The following is a 15,094-nucleotide window of genomic DNA, read 5'->3' as shown; positions in this document are numbered from 1 at the left end:
CTATTCAATGAAGAAAAGAGTTGGATAAATCGTTAAGTGTATCTCCTGATGGAACAGATTCATCAGTGGTTATCTGTTTGACTGTTACCTTCGACTTTTCTTTTTCTAACATATCATATATGTCTCCCCATATAGCTATTCCACAGTCCCTACATGTAGTGTCCAAGATTAACACAAGCCTTTCGGGTCCTTGCACCATTGCAAGGTGTGGGATAACTGTTGTCTTTTTAGCCTTCTTCAACATTTCGTCTGGTTGCAAACTTCCGGATTCAAACTGCAAAATGACACTGAGGGGTAGTGATATGCTAAGAACTTTCAGAGTAGCTTAAGCTTTTAGAGACAATGTTAACATTAATATAGATGAATATCAGAGTGGTAACATTTAAGCTGAAAGATTTCGAAATCTGAATTAAGAATAAACACGGGAAACTAAATCTTCTCAAGATCGTAGGCATAACTATTATTAATGTTTGGCCATAACTAATGACGTGATACTTTAATGTTCATTGAGTAGATCACATCACAAGTTTTCAAAGGTTTTTCTTAGAATGTGTGCCATGATGTTTCCGTTTTGTGATTAGCGATTTTGATATATTGATATTTATGAAATATTTCAATTACTATAGAGCAATCACATATTGCAAATTGGGAGTTGTAAATGTCGTATTCTTAAGAGTCCTTTGAATCTCTGCGATTGCTATAAATGATGAGTTGGCATGTAGAGTTGGCGAATTTCTAACTTAGAACATGTTTTCCCTTTGTTATTTTTTTTTTTGAATCATTTTATTACCTATTTAACATTGCATCACAAGTTTCGGGGTGAGTGTTACATGTTTCCGCTAAAATTGCGATATGCGATAAGTGTATGTCACATTGCAAGTTTTTACTGGGATATTTTCCTTTGATTTTGGTAGTACGCAGAATACGACAAATATATCGCATCGCAAAATTTCAATGGATCATTGTAAAAACATGCCTTTGGAATCAATGATATGCGATATGCTATAGGTTTATCGCATCACATGTTTGTAAATGAATTGTTTTCAGTTTATATTCAAAACCTTTGCAATAACTCAGATCGCATTGCAATTTTTCGGATGAATGAACCTTGGTCTTAAGCAAATGCAATTTGCGATGTGCAATTCTTAGAAAACTTGTAAAACACTTTTTATTTAAAAAACAAGAAATAAAGAAATCTATTCCTATCTAAAAGTTTTATTGCTTTTTTGACAAACAAAAGGGACCCTATTTCCTATTTATCATCTTAGAATATTAAAAAAAAATAATTTGAAATGGGGGGGTTGTTGTATAGCACAATAGGATATAAGCCAACAAGATCCAGTACACCGAGATGATTTCCAAAACATATTTTAACAATATCAAACATCCTCCCAATGAAAGAAATCTGTTACATCAGTGATTGATACAAGCTTCCACTCCCCCCACCAACGAATTCCAGTCTATTGCCTTATATTTTCCATCCTTGAGTTGAAATCCCAAATACTTTGAACCTTTCTCAATTGGCTGAAATTGAAATGGAATAAATTATTTTAAGTTGTTTAGGTAGTGGTCTAAAATTCCACTTTACAATATAAAGGACTTTGTTGAATTGATCTCCCTCCCTTATGCTCTGAAAAAAAGATTTAAGATACTCCAGAGATATGTCCAAACCTCCACTGTCCCATGTCCAAAAACCAAAAAATCATAAAAAAAGAGAAGGTGAAGGAGATGTGTAAGAGATAAGATTTTTATTCCTTTAATATGTCCATTCCTAAGTGCTTGTTTTAATACACAGTTCAAGTCTTCCACAACCAACATGAATAGAAATGGTAGCAAGGGATATCCTTGCCTAATGCCCTAGAGGATTTGAAGAAATTTGATGGAACTCCATTTACCAGTACTACAAATTTTGTTGATGATACATGTGTCATTATCTAATTTACCACTTCCAATGAGAATCTAATTTGAAGAAGAATGAGTCTAAGAAATACCTAGTTAACTTTGCCACAGGCTTTGACTAGGTCCAATTTTAGTACAATTCAAGGTAGCTTATTCATTTGGAGAGTATGGAGTCCTTCCTGTGCTGCACCTACTACATCTAGAATTTTCTTGTTTTTCACGAAGCCAAACTATTATGGGGACAATCCTTCGGAGAGATGGTCCTTTAACCTATCAACTAAAATATTTGAGTTAATTTTATAAATAAGTTTCCACAATGAAATAGGATGAAAGTCATCAAAAGTCTCAAAATTTGAAGTCTTAGGTATGAAGGAAAGAAAGGTAGCATTAAATGCCCCTGAAATTCTCCCTCCTAGGGTTAATTCCTCCATTACTCTAACCAAGTCTTCACTTAGGAGCTCAGAAAATTCCAAAAAGAACTATTTTGTCCACCCATTTGGGTTGAGACTCTTGGATTTTTTAGCCTTCTTGAGCGCCCCCTAAATCTATGCTTGTGTTAGTGGTATAAAAATAATTTGATTAACCTCCAACTTAAAAATTCTAGTGTATGCACTAACAAAATTCATTTGTTCCAGAATACGATATACTATAGGCACTTAGAAGATATGTTTAAAGTGTTTTACCCGCTTCTTTCATAGGTCCCCTTGTGTAGATACCAGACCGCCATCCTTTGATTTTAATACCCAATCCCCTTGTGTAGATACCAGACCGCCATACTTTGATTTTAATACCCAACTAGTATTGATTGCGTTTCTATGCTCAACAAATCTATGGTTTTTTTTTTGTGTGTTTATCCCCTTCATCCAACTAAATAGCCTGGCTCCCCATCCTCCAATTCGCTTCTTCCTTCACTAGGAGAGTCTCCCATTTTTCCTCCCATTATTGTAGCCCCAACAATTCTCGTTCCTCGAATAAATCGGAAGGGTGTTTTTCAATAAAACTAATATTGACTGATTTAGAGATTGCATTTCCCTTTACTTCTCACACCTCTACCTTGTGTCCCATTAAATAACTCATTGTTTGACCAGTTTAAGGGTCTCCATCATCTATTATAGTTTTGTAAGTGGCGAACATGGATCAAATTTCTTCCACACTGATTTTAATAGCTCCCAAAAAGATGTGGCTTTGATCCAAATAGGGTTGAATTTATAAGGTGATTTCTTCCCCCTCTCAAGTTTACCCAGTTGTAGAACCACTCGAGAATGATAGGGTTGAATTTATAAGGTGCTTTCTCCCCCCTCTCAAGTTTACCCGGTTGTAGAATTACTTGAGAATGATTAGACACCCCTGTCGAGAGACCTTCCTTCACTATCCAATTTTTGTGTGGCACAACTAGTGATAGAAATTTCTTTGACACAAAAAATCTATCTGAATGCTTGGAGACCCTAGATTCTCCAGCCTGATTATTTTTGTAGGTTAATCTAAGTGGTATAGTTACACATAAACTAGGTCAAAACCTCTAAATAGCTCAGTAAAAAAAGGAGAGAGTAGATCTAACCAAGGATGTGTGCCCCATTTTTCTATATCTTTCAAAATTAGATTCAGATACCCCCCTAGGATACATCAGGGATTGTTCAAAGAGCCCAAATCCTTCACTAACAACCAAAATCTCTCTCGATTAATATATGGGCCATAATAATTAATGATTTTGAAATTCACTTGATCATAAATAGAGTAACCTTCTAAGTGTATCCCTGTCAGAGACGTAAAAGTGACCACATTCCTTATGCCTTCATTCCAAGTTATAATAGGACTTCCAAAAAGACTTGTCGCATAAATCGAATTGAATTTCCACTTGGACAAAACCTTGAGATAAAATTGATAAGCATCAAACCTTCAAACAATATTTTGTGTGAAATAACTATATTTGGCTTAACTTCCTATATTAGTTTTTGGAGGGCTCTCTTTTTGGGGATCTCTCTCACCCCTCTAACATTATAAGTGAGAAGAAACATCAGACCACTCCCATCCTAGTCTTGGTATCTATAGGCACCAAAAATAAAGAAGTAATAGAAATTTTCAAAATGTTTGTGCCCCCTAAAATATGCTCCCAAACGTCCCAACATTCCATGAGCCGCCACAATGCATCCCTTGATCAGGTTCAATTTTCGTTCACCAAAGAGAAAAATCCATGTATTCCTCACACCCCTTTCCCATGGTGAAGAAAAGAGATGGGGAACTTGATGAATACCACCATCCACTTCACGAGGCCCAGGTGAAGCCACTTCAAAATAACGACTATGAATTGCCCCACACTCCTCAGTCCTAAGAGGCCCTAAAATTATATCCAATATTGGAGAAGGAACCTTGAATAGTCGAAATCCTAAGCAAATAATTATGGTACCTGGTCTTTGGTTCCTTAAACTTTATTACTTCTCCCAAAGTACCACATGAAGTGGTTGAGGCCCCACCAACTCCTATACTACTTGACCCTCCACTGTTCCAAACATTAAGATATCTTGTTTTCTTAAAAAAATTAGTCACTTCCACCTTGGGTTACAGAGATCTCTGTGGACCCAATGTGCCAGCCTCATGTCCCCATTACAAATTAGTGAAACAAAAGGTTGTGTTTAAGAGAATATTTAATCTAGAATAATGGAACTCCTCCCAATGTCAGTTTTATATAAACTCTCCCAAGAAAGAAACTATGAAGTCAACAAAGAAATTGACTCCCCCAAATCAACCCAAGTCAAAAGTGCTAATGGGCCTACCCCATAGTCAGTGGGAACATAACCCTTGATGCATCCTCAGTTGCAATGTCTAAAAAAAGTTATCAACCCCCACCCTAAGTGCTCCCGTCCCCAACGACCCATAGCCTCTACTACTAGACAATTTTTTCAATCCTCCTCAACCTCACAAACTAGGAAAACTCACCAACAAAAAAGGAGAGGAAGAAAATGAAAGAAATACATTTTCCATACCTAATTTCTTAGCTCCATCCAAAGAATCCAATGAAATCGTGATCCCCAAATCACTTCAAACAACTTGGAGTCCGACTCAATTATCTTCCTTTCAATTAAATGTGTGGCTAACCCCAGTCTAGGTGACTCATCCAACAACTCTTTCTTTGTCTTCACGGTGGAGTCCCAACCTGAGCATCCTTAGTTGGTCACCCCTTTTGTATTTTGAGTAATAGGATTGGAGTGTCAATGGAAATATTTTATTATGTGTCGCACTTCCTGACACTAGGAGCAACGGAAATGGATGTTCCAATAGTCAACTGGTTTCTTAGTAACCTATCCTGCCCATAAATCTTTCAAATCAACAACCAAACCTTTAATAAGGCCCACCTTAAATAGTTGTTTTTCCACCCTATTCTCAAATCCATGCACTAGAGCATCATCAAAATACACAAATTTCCCTAATACATCAGATGCCCAGACCATAAATTCTAATGTCCAAATTTGGACAGGTAAAACCAGTAACATCACATAAAGATGTTGAATTAGAAAAGGCTTTGTCCTGACATTAAAGGTTGAATGTCAGATTTTCAAATCCAATCTCAAATGCCCCCATAAACAGGTTATTATTATTATTATTATTATTATGTATTGTACTTCTTCTTAAAAAATACATGGATCCATCCTTTAATAAGGATACTAATAGTGGGTACATAACCCAAGAAAATGCCCTAATTAATCTCCACCCACTCCACAAAATGTTTCTTCGTCATCCTCTTGTTCATAAACTTTCCAATCAATCCACGTTTGGATGGGCATGGTACTTGATCCATTGAGACATCATCTCCTAAAACCAAGTTATTATCGATGTTTTTCACCTTAACACACTTGTTTACCCATTTCTTCCTGTAACTTACTTGATGCACAAAATCTTTGCCCGCAACTTTACCGAAATTAGAAATTGCTAGCATTTTTTTAGTCATTCTTTGGTTTGTTTATCAATGGAAACATTTCTAAGCTAGTCGAATTTTGACTGATCTCTAGCTGTCGTACCACCTCTCGCAAGGGTTGTCCTGAAGGGATAAAATCTAGACAATGCATGGTGCCATGTGTTTGACATGTCAAAGGAGTTATCATCGCCCAAGTCACATGGATGGTAACTCCAATACTTTTGGTGTGTAAATTTATAGCAAAATCTCTCATGCAGCACAACATCTCATGAAACTATTCGTCATATCTAAATTATTATGAGGACAACGAGTCATAATCCACTAGTTCATGAATATCATGTCACCTCAATTGCCACGAAGAATTAGTGCCAACAGACCTCGTTATTTTGCCTTAGTGAAGCTTGGATAAATGATTCCTTATCTACCCTTTCTTAGGGGTAGTCATGTAGAACCCTAACCATAACACCATCCTATGTATGTAATCAAAACATTTCTACCAATTCAAAACTACATTTTGACAAGGTTTATTTAGTTATATTAAGTTTGATAATCATTATATTTTTTTCTAACTTCTAGGAAATGGCTAAATTATTATATAATATTTGTTTAATTTGAAGTTATAAAAAAAAATATTTTAATTTAACAAAGGATCTTATACTGAGTGGTTTGGTGAACAATTTGTTTCCCCTGTTGCATGGGATCAAGTCTTGGGAGGCATGTTGTAACCGATTCATTAGTGGCATTTATGAAATGATGTATCTAGTGTAATAGTGGCAACTAATCTTTTGGAGTTAGTGATTCTCCACAGATTATCATTGTTATATATATATATATATATATATATATATATATATATATATATATATATATAAAATTTTAAATCTCAGGGCGAAAACTAATATCATGAAAGTGTGGTAACCGTAATTTGATTTTTTAATTTATAAGAAGATATTTTTTTCCAAACATGAATTTTTGTGATGCATGATTTTTTTGTTGGTGAAGTTATATTACTTGCATTTAAATATATACATTCATCGTTGTTGAAGTCTATGCTGGCCTACCTTTAGGAAAACTGAACTAGACATATAATTTAAATTAATTCAAAATGTCAAAAGATAAGAGAAAAAATAAAGTTCTAAGAGACAAAACATAGATTCTAGTTGTTACAAGGGCCTTTATTGTCGCGGAAACTATTTAAATGACATATAGAAAAACTAAATGCAAAGGAGCAGATAAGCATTCATGCCTATTTCTCTGAACCAATTTCTTTAATGCAGATGGGCTCCTTCCTGATGCTTGGGGGAAACTAGGTTAAGGAGGAGTACCCATTTTCCTTTCCATTCCTACGAGTTTGTGGTCCATTGTAATCAAATGTTGCTACATTTGATTAAGAGTAATGATAATATCTTCCTTCATGTCTTCAAACACCCTCCCTGAGATAATTTTTAGATGCTAGTAGATGTCCATAACATCAGCCTTTGGTGCAACCTGCATTAGGAAACCAATTTGCAAATTCTGAAAAAAGCTTATATATCAATAAGAGTGTGTCTTTCATTGGCCAACAAAATTTCCACTTGGGTGATCTCCTCTTGTACTAGTTGGGAAACAAATGTCTCTATAATGCATGGTTGAGCTTTCAAATCGAGGCTAGGCTCTTGAGCTACTTCTTTTTTTATAGTATTCAACACCTCGACACACTCTAGCCCTTTGCATGGACACAGTGAGAGAAAGGAAGGAGAAGAGAGTTATGATGTGGGAAAGGGACACTAAGGATATGGAGGGTAGTGACTCAATCGTGAGAGCCAACACATGTCACATAGAATAAGAGGGACCCCAATATTTGTAGCAGTTGTAGTAGCAACATTTGGGACAAACATAATGTTTTTTTTGTAAAAAATTATTTGTAAGAAAAATATTACATCATTGATGGTAATGTACAAAACTAGATTAGTCTCACGCTAACTAGAGTTCTTGGCTAGTCTTAGATATATGAATTTTTTTTACATCCAACAAAATGGGTTCCACGGTCCAAAATCACCCATCACCAAAAAACCCCAAAAAAATCATGAAACATCCAATATATAGCATCATTCTAGGAATCATATGATGAAATAAGAGAAATATTATCTTGCCTAGAACTCGAGGGAGTATGCAGCTTAAAATCATAGTGAATATGATTTTCCATATGTGACATACGAGCTTCTATCTTGTATAAGCTATCCTTCATTCTCCATTTATTATGTTGAAGGTCATTGAGGAAAGAAATTATTTCATTTTGATCATCATGTTTTTCTTTAAGAACTTGGCCCATAATAGTCTTCAACTCCCATTAAAGAGTAAGAATGTGCATAAACCGATTTCACCACCCTATGGCGTTTCGAGGATCAGGAATCCAATGAGGAAGTTCATTCAAAACATTAGAGATGGAAAATGTTCATCTGTCCCTGTAAACATTCTTATCGAACCTTTGGATCTCATCCTCAGCACTTGGCAAGGTGGTTTCATGGTAAACACAAGTTGCCTCCTATGCCATAGTCTTCAAGCGAGACCAGCTAGGTGTTGTCGTTGCTAAAACACCATCCAATATTTTTTCCTACAGAAAAATTCAGAGCCTACTTTGGTCTTTCATAGTATCATCGTAAACATTAAGACTTATCACATATGTTTTCTCTAAGTGTTTTGGTCCCATTTGCAAGAAAATCAAAATGTAGTCTTTTCACATGTTAAGTGTCACACAATGTACATAAGCTTGTTTTGGTGGTTTCAATGGGTTATATTTGTGTAAATGAGTTGATCTTACCATGTAAACATACTTCATACTCATTTCCAAAATTTTAAGCACTGTCACACAAATGTTGTCGTGGTTGTCGCAAAGTGTATCTGTGGTGTCGCACTTGTCGTAATTTGTGACAAAGTTTTCTCACTGAGGGAAGTATGTTGTTCATGTGTTCTTGATGATATATTTTGTGTCATCAAGTGTTGTAAGTGTGTGATCACAGTCAAAGCTTATCAATGTTCACATTAGCTTCATCGATCCCACACTTGGCCAAATTCAGAAAACTTTATGACCAAGCAACTTAACCTCATCCGACCCTCCTGAACTACGTATTGTGTAGTATTAACCCTCAAGCAATAACTCCACCTCTCGATACTACGAAATGCATGGTTCATTCCTCCCAGGATAGTGCACTACGTAGTCCTAGTGCTCAAAACCGAACCCTGAGCTCCAAAACTGTGCAATCATCTCCTCCAGCCAGGCTTGAACTACACATTGTTCAGTCTCAGTCCTCAAACCCAGCTCTTGAGCTCCTAAACCATGCAATTCCATAGTCACCTAGCCTCCATGTCCTCTAACACTGCGCAGTGGGAAACTTTAGCCATCAAGCCCTCAGCTTGGCACCTTGAGCTCCCCAACTATGTAATCATCATGCCCAATCTAGCCTGACCTACACATTGTGCAGTCTCAAGGATCAAGCCTCACGCATGACTGCCTGAGCTATGAAATTGCGTAGTCACTGAGCCTATCCCTTAGCCTTCCACGCAGTTTCGGCTCAGTTATTGGATCATCATGCAACATATTAGACTAAGTTTTTATTAGGTTGACGTCGTCTTGTCATGAGTGAATTGTATATGCAGGTACTCTATCATACCACGACAGGATGGTGAAGAAGGAGATGGAGAAGGGCAAAATTCTAGAAGACACCTCTGTGGCTAAATATGAAAGTTTATTAATTAAGGGAAAGTAAAGGGACACCAATTTGTGACCAAAACTCATGACTTGATATCATTGAAGACTCCTTATCTCTAAGCCATATGGAGGTGGAAAAAAGAACATTCTCAAGAGGAAACATAGAAAGAAGCAGAAAGAATGACTTGACATTGTTGTGTCATCATGAAGTCCATGTCATTAGTGTCATGTCACGAGTCATCATATGCCACATCATTTATGTGGATTATGTAAATACCTATTCGAAAATGTATTGTAAAGTGGAAGTCCAAAGGACATGTACAAAATATCAAGAGTCATGTAAATTTGAAAAGTCATAGGAAGTCAAACAGTCATGAGGGTAGTCAAAGAGTCACAAGGGAGGTGAAGCATCACCCATTGGTTATATATACACCATCATTGTATGAGCAAAGAATTTTTCACCTTGGCTCCTCCTGCAGGGCATCAAAGAGACAAGCTACTTCTTTTGGAGCAAGTAGTGGCTCCAACGCTCTACTGTTGGAGCTAGTGGTGTTCGTTGTATAAATGTGTCCTAGGACTTTTACTTAATACATGAAGCCTGATGGATAACACATTATTCATGCATGGATTATGAATATTTGTAAGATTGTTCTGTGAATGTTTACGATTCATGTTTTTTTCCCCAGAACTAAAGTAGTTGAACTATTTTAGTTATTTTAATGCTTTTCATATTGACAATGCGTTGTAATGGTTGCAATGACCATCATATATTTGTGGACTATTCTGCTAGATGTTAGACGGATATTTCCTATTCATGTGTGTCTCTACTAGGGTGGTACTATTACCTCTCTCTTAGAGGCTCACTTTCTTCTCTCCCTTCATAGTAGAATAACCTTGAAACACCTACAACTGAACACTAACTAGGCACACTTACTTGCTTTTCGAAGGCATATATGCACTCCTATATCTTGCTGACAGTTAGATCCAAGGAAAACCTTTAATAAAATGATAATTGTGTCGTATTCTAGATGGGGCTCCTATCCTAAATAGTGTGAGGTCTAATTGTAACCACATATTAGGGAGACCCCTTGAATGTTCGCAGGTTCAAAACTGTCAACATTTTTGGTGCTAGAAGGAGGGAAGCCAATTTTTTATGGTTGGTAACCTCACCCACCCTCATCATACTTCTTCCAGTCAAGGCTGCAATCTTCCCAACACCTCCCTTGCTCATATTCCTGAAGTTAGAAAATATTCTCAACCCGGTCTTGAACAAACTTGTGAAATATCTTACGAGCACATTCGGGCCATCCGACCTATAACCTATAAGTTTGCAAAGGTTATTGGATTGGTTCCTGAATTACATGATATTCCTTATTTTCTAAACAAGAATGCAACCACTCCTATTGGGATAGTGGTTTCAACAGTTGAACATCTGGTTCTTGCCACCCTTGAAGAGTTAGCAGAGACTACAGAAAGCACAGAGAAACTAGAGAAGCCTCCATATTTTAATGGAGGTGACAGAGACAACGTTGTACTCTTAGAAGACACTTTCCGTAGGTTAGGTTGTGATGAAGAAGATGAGGAAGAAGACCCATCAAGATCTAACGAATAGGAGGAGCATAGAGATAGAGATATGGAAGACCAAGATTTGGATTGGATGTATCAAGACCCACTTGGTCTTCTGGGTGTTTTACACAAGATGCTGAGGCACCCAAAGAAGTTGTTAACGAAGTACAACCCTGACAAAGCAGTAAAAGTGAAGGACACTTGGAGAACTTCTACCTACATATGCAAATGCTAGAGGCATATTATGATGATGTTGCATGTATACTTTGCCCTTGTACATTAGATGGTAGAGCAATTGTATTGTACCCCATTCTTTCTCCAAACTCAATCCAGAATTGGAAGGGGTTTAAAAAGTTGTTCCTTGAAAAGTTTTTCGATGACAAAACCCCTGCGATGTTATTAAAGGAGATGGGCAATCTAAATATGGAGTAGAAGGAAAAGATTAATTATTCTAATCATAGGTTCAATCGTATATTGAACATACTTCCTATAGATATGAAACCTCATGAATCCATCACCATTGATTATTACAATTATGCCTTACTGACAAGCATCGTGCAGTTCGTAAAGAGAATTGTGAAAGGAACTTTGGCCGAAAATTATGAAGAGGCCATTATGGTTAAAAAGTACTTGTGTGCAATTAGAGTCACCATGGATGATGAATCATAAAAGGACTCCAAGGACACGGGAAAAGGGTCTCAAGCCTCCTTAAATAAGGTCAAGGATAAATAAGCCAATGATATTGAAAGCTTGACCCTTACCATCAAGTCTCTGTCCAATGGGTTTACTGTAACACCCTTCGCCCACATCAACCCAAGTAATTAACCAACTGGGGTAAACATGTGATGAGAAGCTATTATGATTAGATTCGACCTCCTATGTGACCTCAAGGAAGTGAAATCAACGGAAACACAACATACAAACCTTCCACATCAGCTATAGGATTCCCAAGAATTATCCCAACCACTCAAGTAGCTAGCCCCTGGGTCCCACTGAGGTTTTAGACCACTTGACCCACGAACGCTCCCATGGTATGGACTTGACAACATCCAGGAGGCTTAGGATGCTCTCATGCGAAGGCATGCCAACGTCTAGGGACTATTTTTCCCAGTGTTGTGCCAATGTCCCTGGGATTTGAGCCACCTTTTAGGCCCACATCCCACGTCACTGCCCATAATTAAATGACACCTTGTTGAAGGCCCGAAAATCAGGTCGACAACAAGGGGGATACCCACCCGGTCCGGACCTTGGTTGGCAGCTCCTTATCCATTTGGTATAGCGGGTCCGACTGGGGATAATGGTAACAGTTTCCCAATCTAAGGGGTGTGTGTGTGTGTAGAGTTGAATGATGCTGATCTAGGAGTATTTTAAGCTAATTTAATTCAAACTTCTAAGCTAACTCTATGCTACTGTAATCTAATAAAGGAAAAACAACACATCTAATCTACACTAACCCGGGGTGTATTTCTTCTATTATGCGATCTAAAAAGATTTCAAACAACAACTGGTAATAAAGATCATTCAGCTATCATAAGAATAGAAATCAATTAAGATAAACCATTCTGCATAAAAAGTTAGGCAAAACAGTTGTGAACAGAATATCGCATAATAAGTTATTCATATATCAAGCACAAATAAATGACTCCACCGTACAGAAGTGCCAAATGGTAACCCACACATTCATGCATTAACATATAAACAACTGAAAACTGCATATCACTTTAAGAATATGAACAGAAACAGGTCAAGAGATAAAAGTACCATTTATGACTGGTTCCACTCATAAGCTTCAAGCAATAACGATTTATCTCTACTTGTTCTAACATCTACTAAGAGTACAAAAGTGCAACATCAGTAGCAGACATTAAATGCAAACATTGATAAATCTTGATCCATCCATTCACCAAAAACCCCCTCCGAGGGTGCAAAAGTGCATGTTCTGAGGACAAGTTTTTTGAAAAATTTCTGGACCCTTCTCCAAATGCCTGAGAAGGGTTTAAATACTGCTAACTAATTAATCTTAATTACTTAAATTTAGGACACGGTTTCAAATGACCGCCCTTCTACTAAAGCAAATTATTTCTAAAAATTGAATCTAATTTCTAACCGTTTCTGTATTTGCTCCTTAGTGCTGTAAGCAATGCAACATTTTCCTGGGAAGAGTTGGCTGGTTGTCTTCTCCTTTCGTTTGAGTTACAAAAATAGAAACAACAAGAGCTGGCACCGCTTTCTGACAAACTGGAAGATATTTTCCTCTGGCTTGAAGTATTCGCTGTGTGTATACTTGGTAATATCCCAAATTTCTCTCAAACTGATTGTGCTGTTGCTATTTCGGTTTCCGGCCTGGCGAATAACTGAGCAAGTTAGGGACTTTGCTCTCTGAACAATTTTCTGTAATGAAAACTGTTTCCGTTCTTTGTTCTAGGCATTTCTGGTGAGTTTTCCTCCTTTAGCGTTTTTCTTTTTGCTTTACCCAGTCTAAGCTTCAGGATCTTTTGAAAACATGCTGCTTTTGTGCGCCTTTGACTCCGAGTCTTGGATAGTCTATTTCCATCAGTCTCTGTTGAGTGATACTCTGGAATCCGCGGTCCTGCTGCATGCGGCATCCGTTTGCGAAGGCATTTCTTCTCTGTTCTCCGAGTGTTGACGCTTTCCCCTTTTCCTTAGATGTTTCCTGCACATTGATTTATATTAGTTGCTGACAGCTGTCTTACAGTTTATGCAAACGAAAATATTGACATGAAAGCTTAAAGCTCTAATGAATGCATAATCATGACACTCATAATGAACTGACTCTTCGAAAAACACAACACAATCCTTCTCGGATACTTTGGCGTACAATCATTAATTTATTTTTATGGTGTGCGCCCAATTTTGGTCTGCAGACAGCTCTCCTTGAACGCTGTGTCGAGGAACATTTGCGATGAGTGATTTTTGCGACTCGCCTCGCAGTGTCGAGGATTGCGTCGTTTAAGATGTCTTATTGCAGGATTTCATGATCGCAATATCGCAGATCGCAAATATCGCAGATCGCAATATCGCAGATCACAGTTAATTATAATCATTGTGTGCTGCTTATGCCATGTTGCGATATGCGACGTCGCATATCGGCCGTCGGCGATTCCTTAAGCTTTTTATTTAAGAGGGCTTCACAATATAAGCGATGCGATGAATTTCACGTCGCTTCTTCGCAGCTCATTATGCGCATAGGAAAACGTCTCGTTCTCTTCTCGCGATGCGATATAGCTTTAGGGAGTCAAAATACAGAGTTTTGATAAAAAAGTTTTTTTTTTTGGATTTTTTGTTAAGGGTCCCCATTTGCTTGGTGTTATTGCTAATACCAATCAAAGAGGGGGGGTTGTTGGTGACCACAACAATGGCGATTCACTGTGAAGAACCAGTTATCTCTGTTTTTCTATTGAATTTCAACTTCCGAAGCAGAAAGATTTTCATATATCTAAATTTTGTTATGTACAGATAGAGTATATTATGCCTTATCCTAGCATTGATATTTCGTCTCAACCTTTTCATATTCCAATCGTTTGTTTCCTCAGGCTTAGTTCTTGTATTCACACCACACACTACTTGGTCTTTTAAAGATAAAATAAGGTCTTCTCTGCGCGCTGGCCTTTTAAAATATGCTCATTTGTCGTAGGTAGAGCCTTTGTTGCCCGCAAGATTCCATAGCCGCGACAGGGTTACCTGTTACCCAGCAATGATCCTTTATCCTGCTTGAGGGTATTTACAACATTTCAGAGGAAAACTCCTTCTTGACACTTTTTCCTTTTTTATTCTCTAAAGAACAATGTCTTGGTTTGGTGGCCAAATTATGACACAGTCATTCACTTGATTTACACTTTTGCTGAACAAGCTGGCTCGTGATGAGACCCCTTGTCTTTTGATTGCAACAATCTTGAGTCGTTGCCCTGTTTTGGTAGACAGTATTGGCAAAGTCAGCAAGTTATAATATCTGTGATCATGATAAGCCGGCTCGTGATGAGACCTCTTATTCTTTGAGACATAGTGTTTTC

The sequence above is a fragment of the Pinus tabuliformis genome, chromosome 6, assembly GCF_031772625.1.
Source record: "Pinus tabuliformis cultivar Carrire ecotype Pingquan chromosome 6, CPIR1, whole genome shotgun sequence".
NCBI lineage: Eukaryota > Viridiplantae > Streptophyta > Pinopsida > Pinales > Pinaceae > Pinus > Pinus tabuliformis.
Note: the sequence above shows the minus strand (reverse complement) of the source record.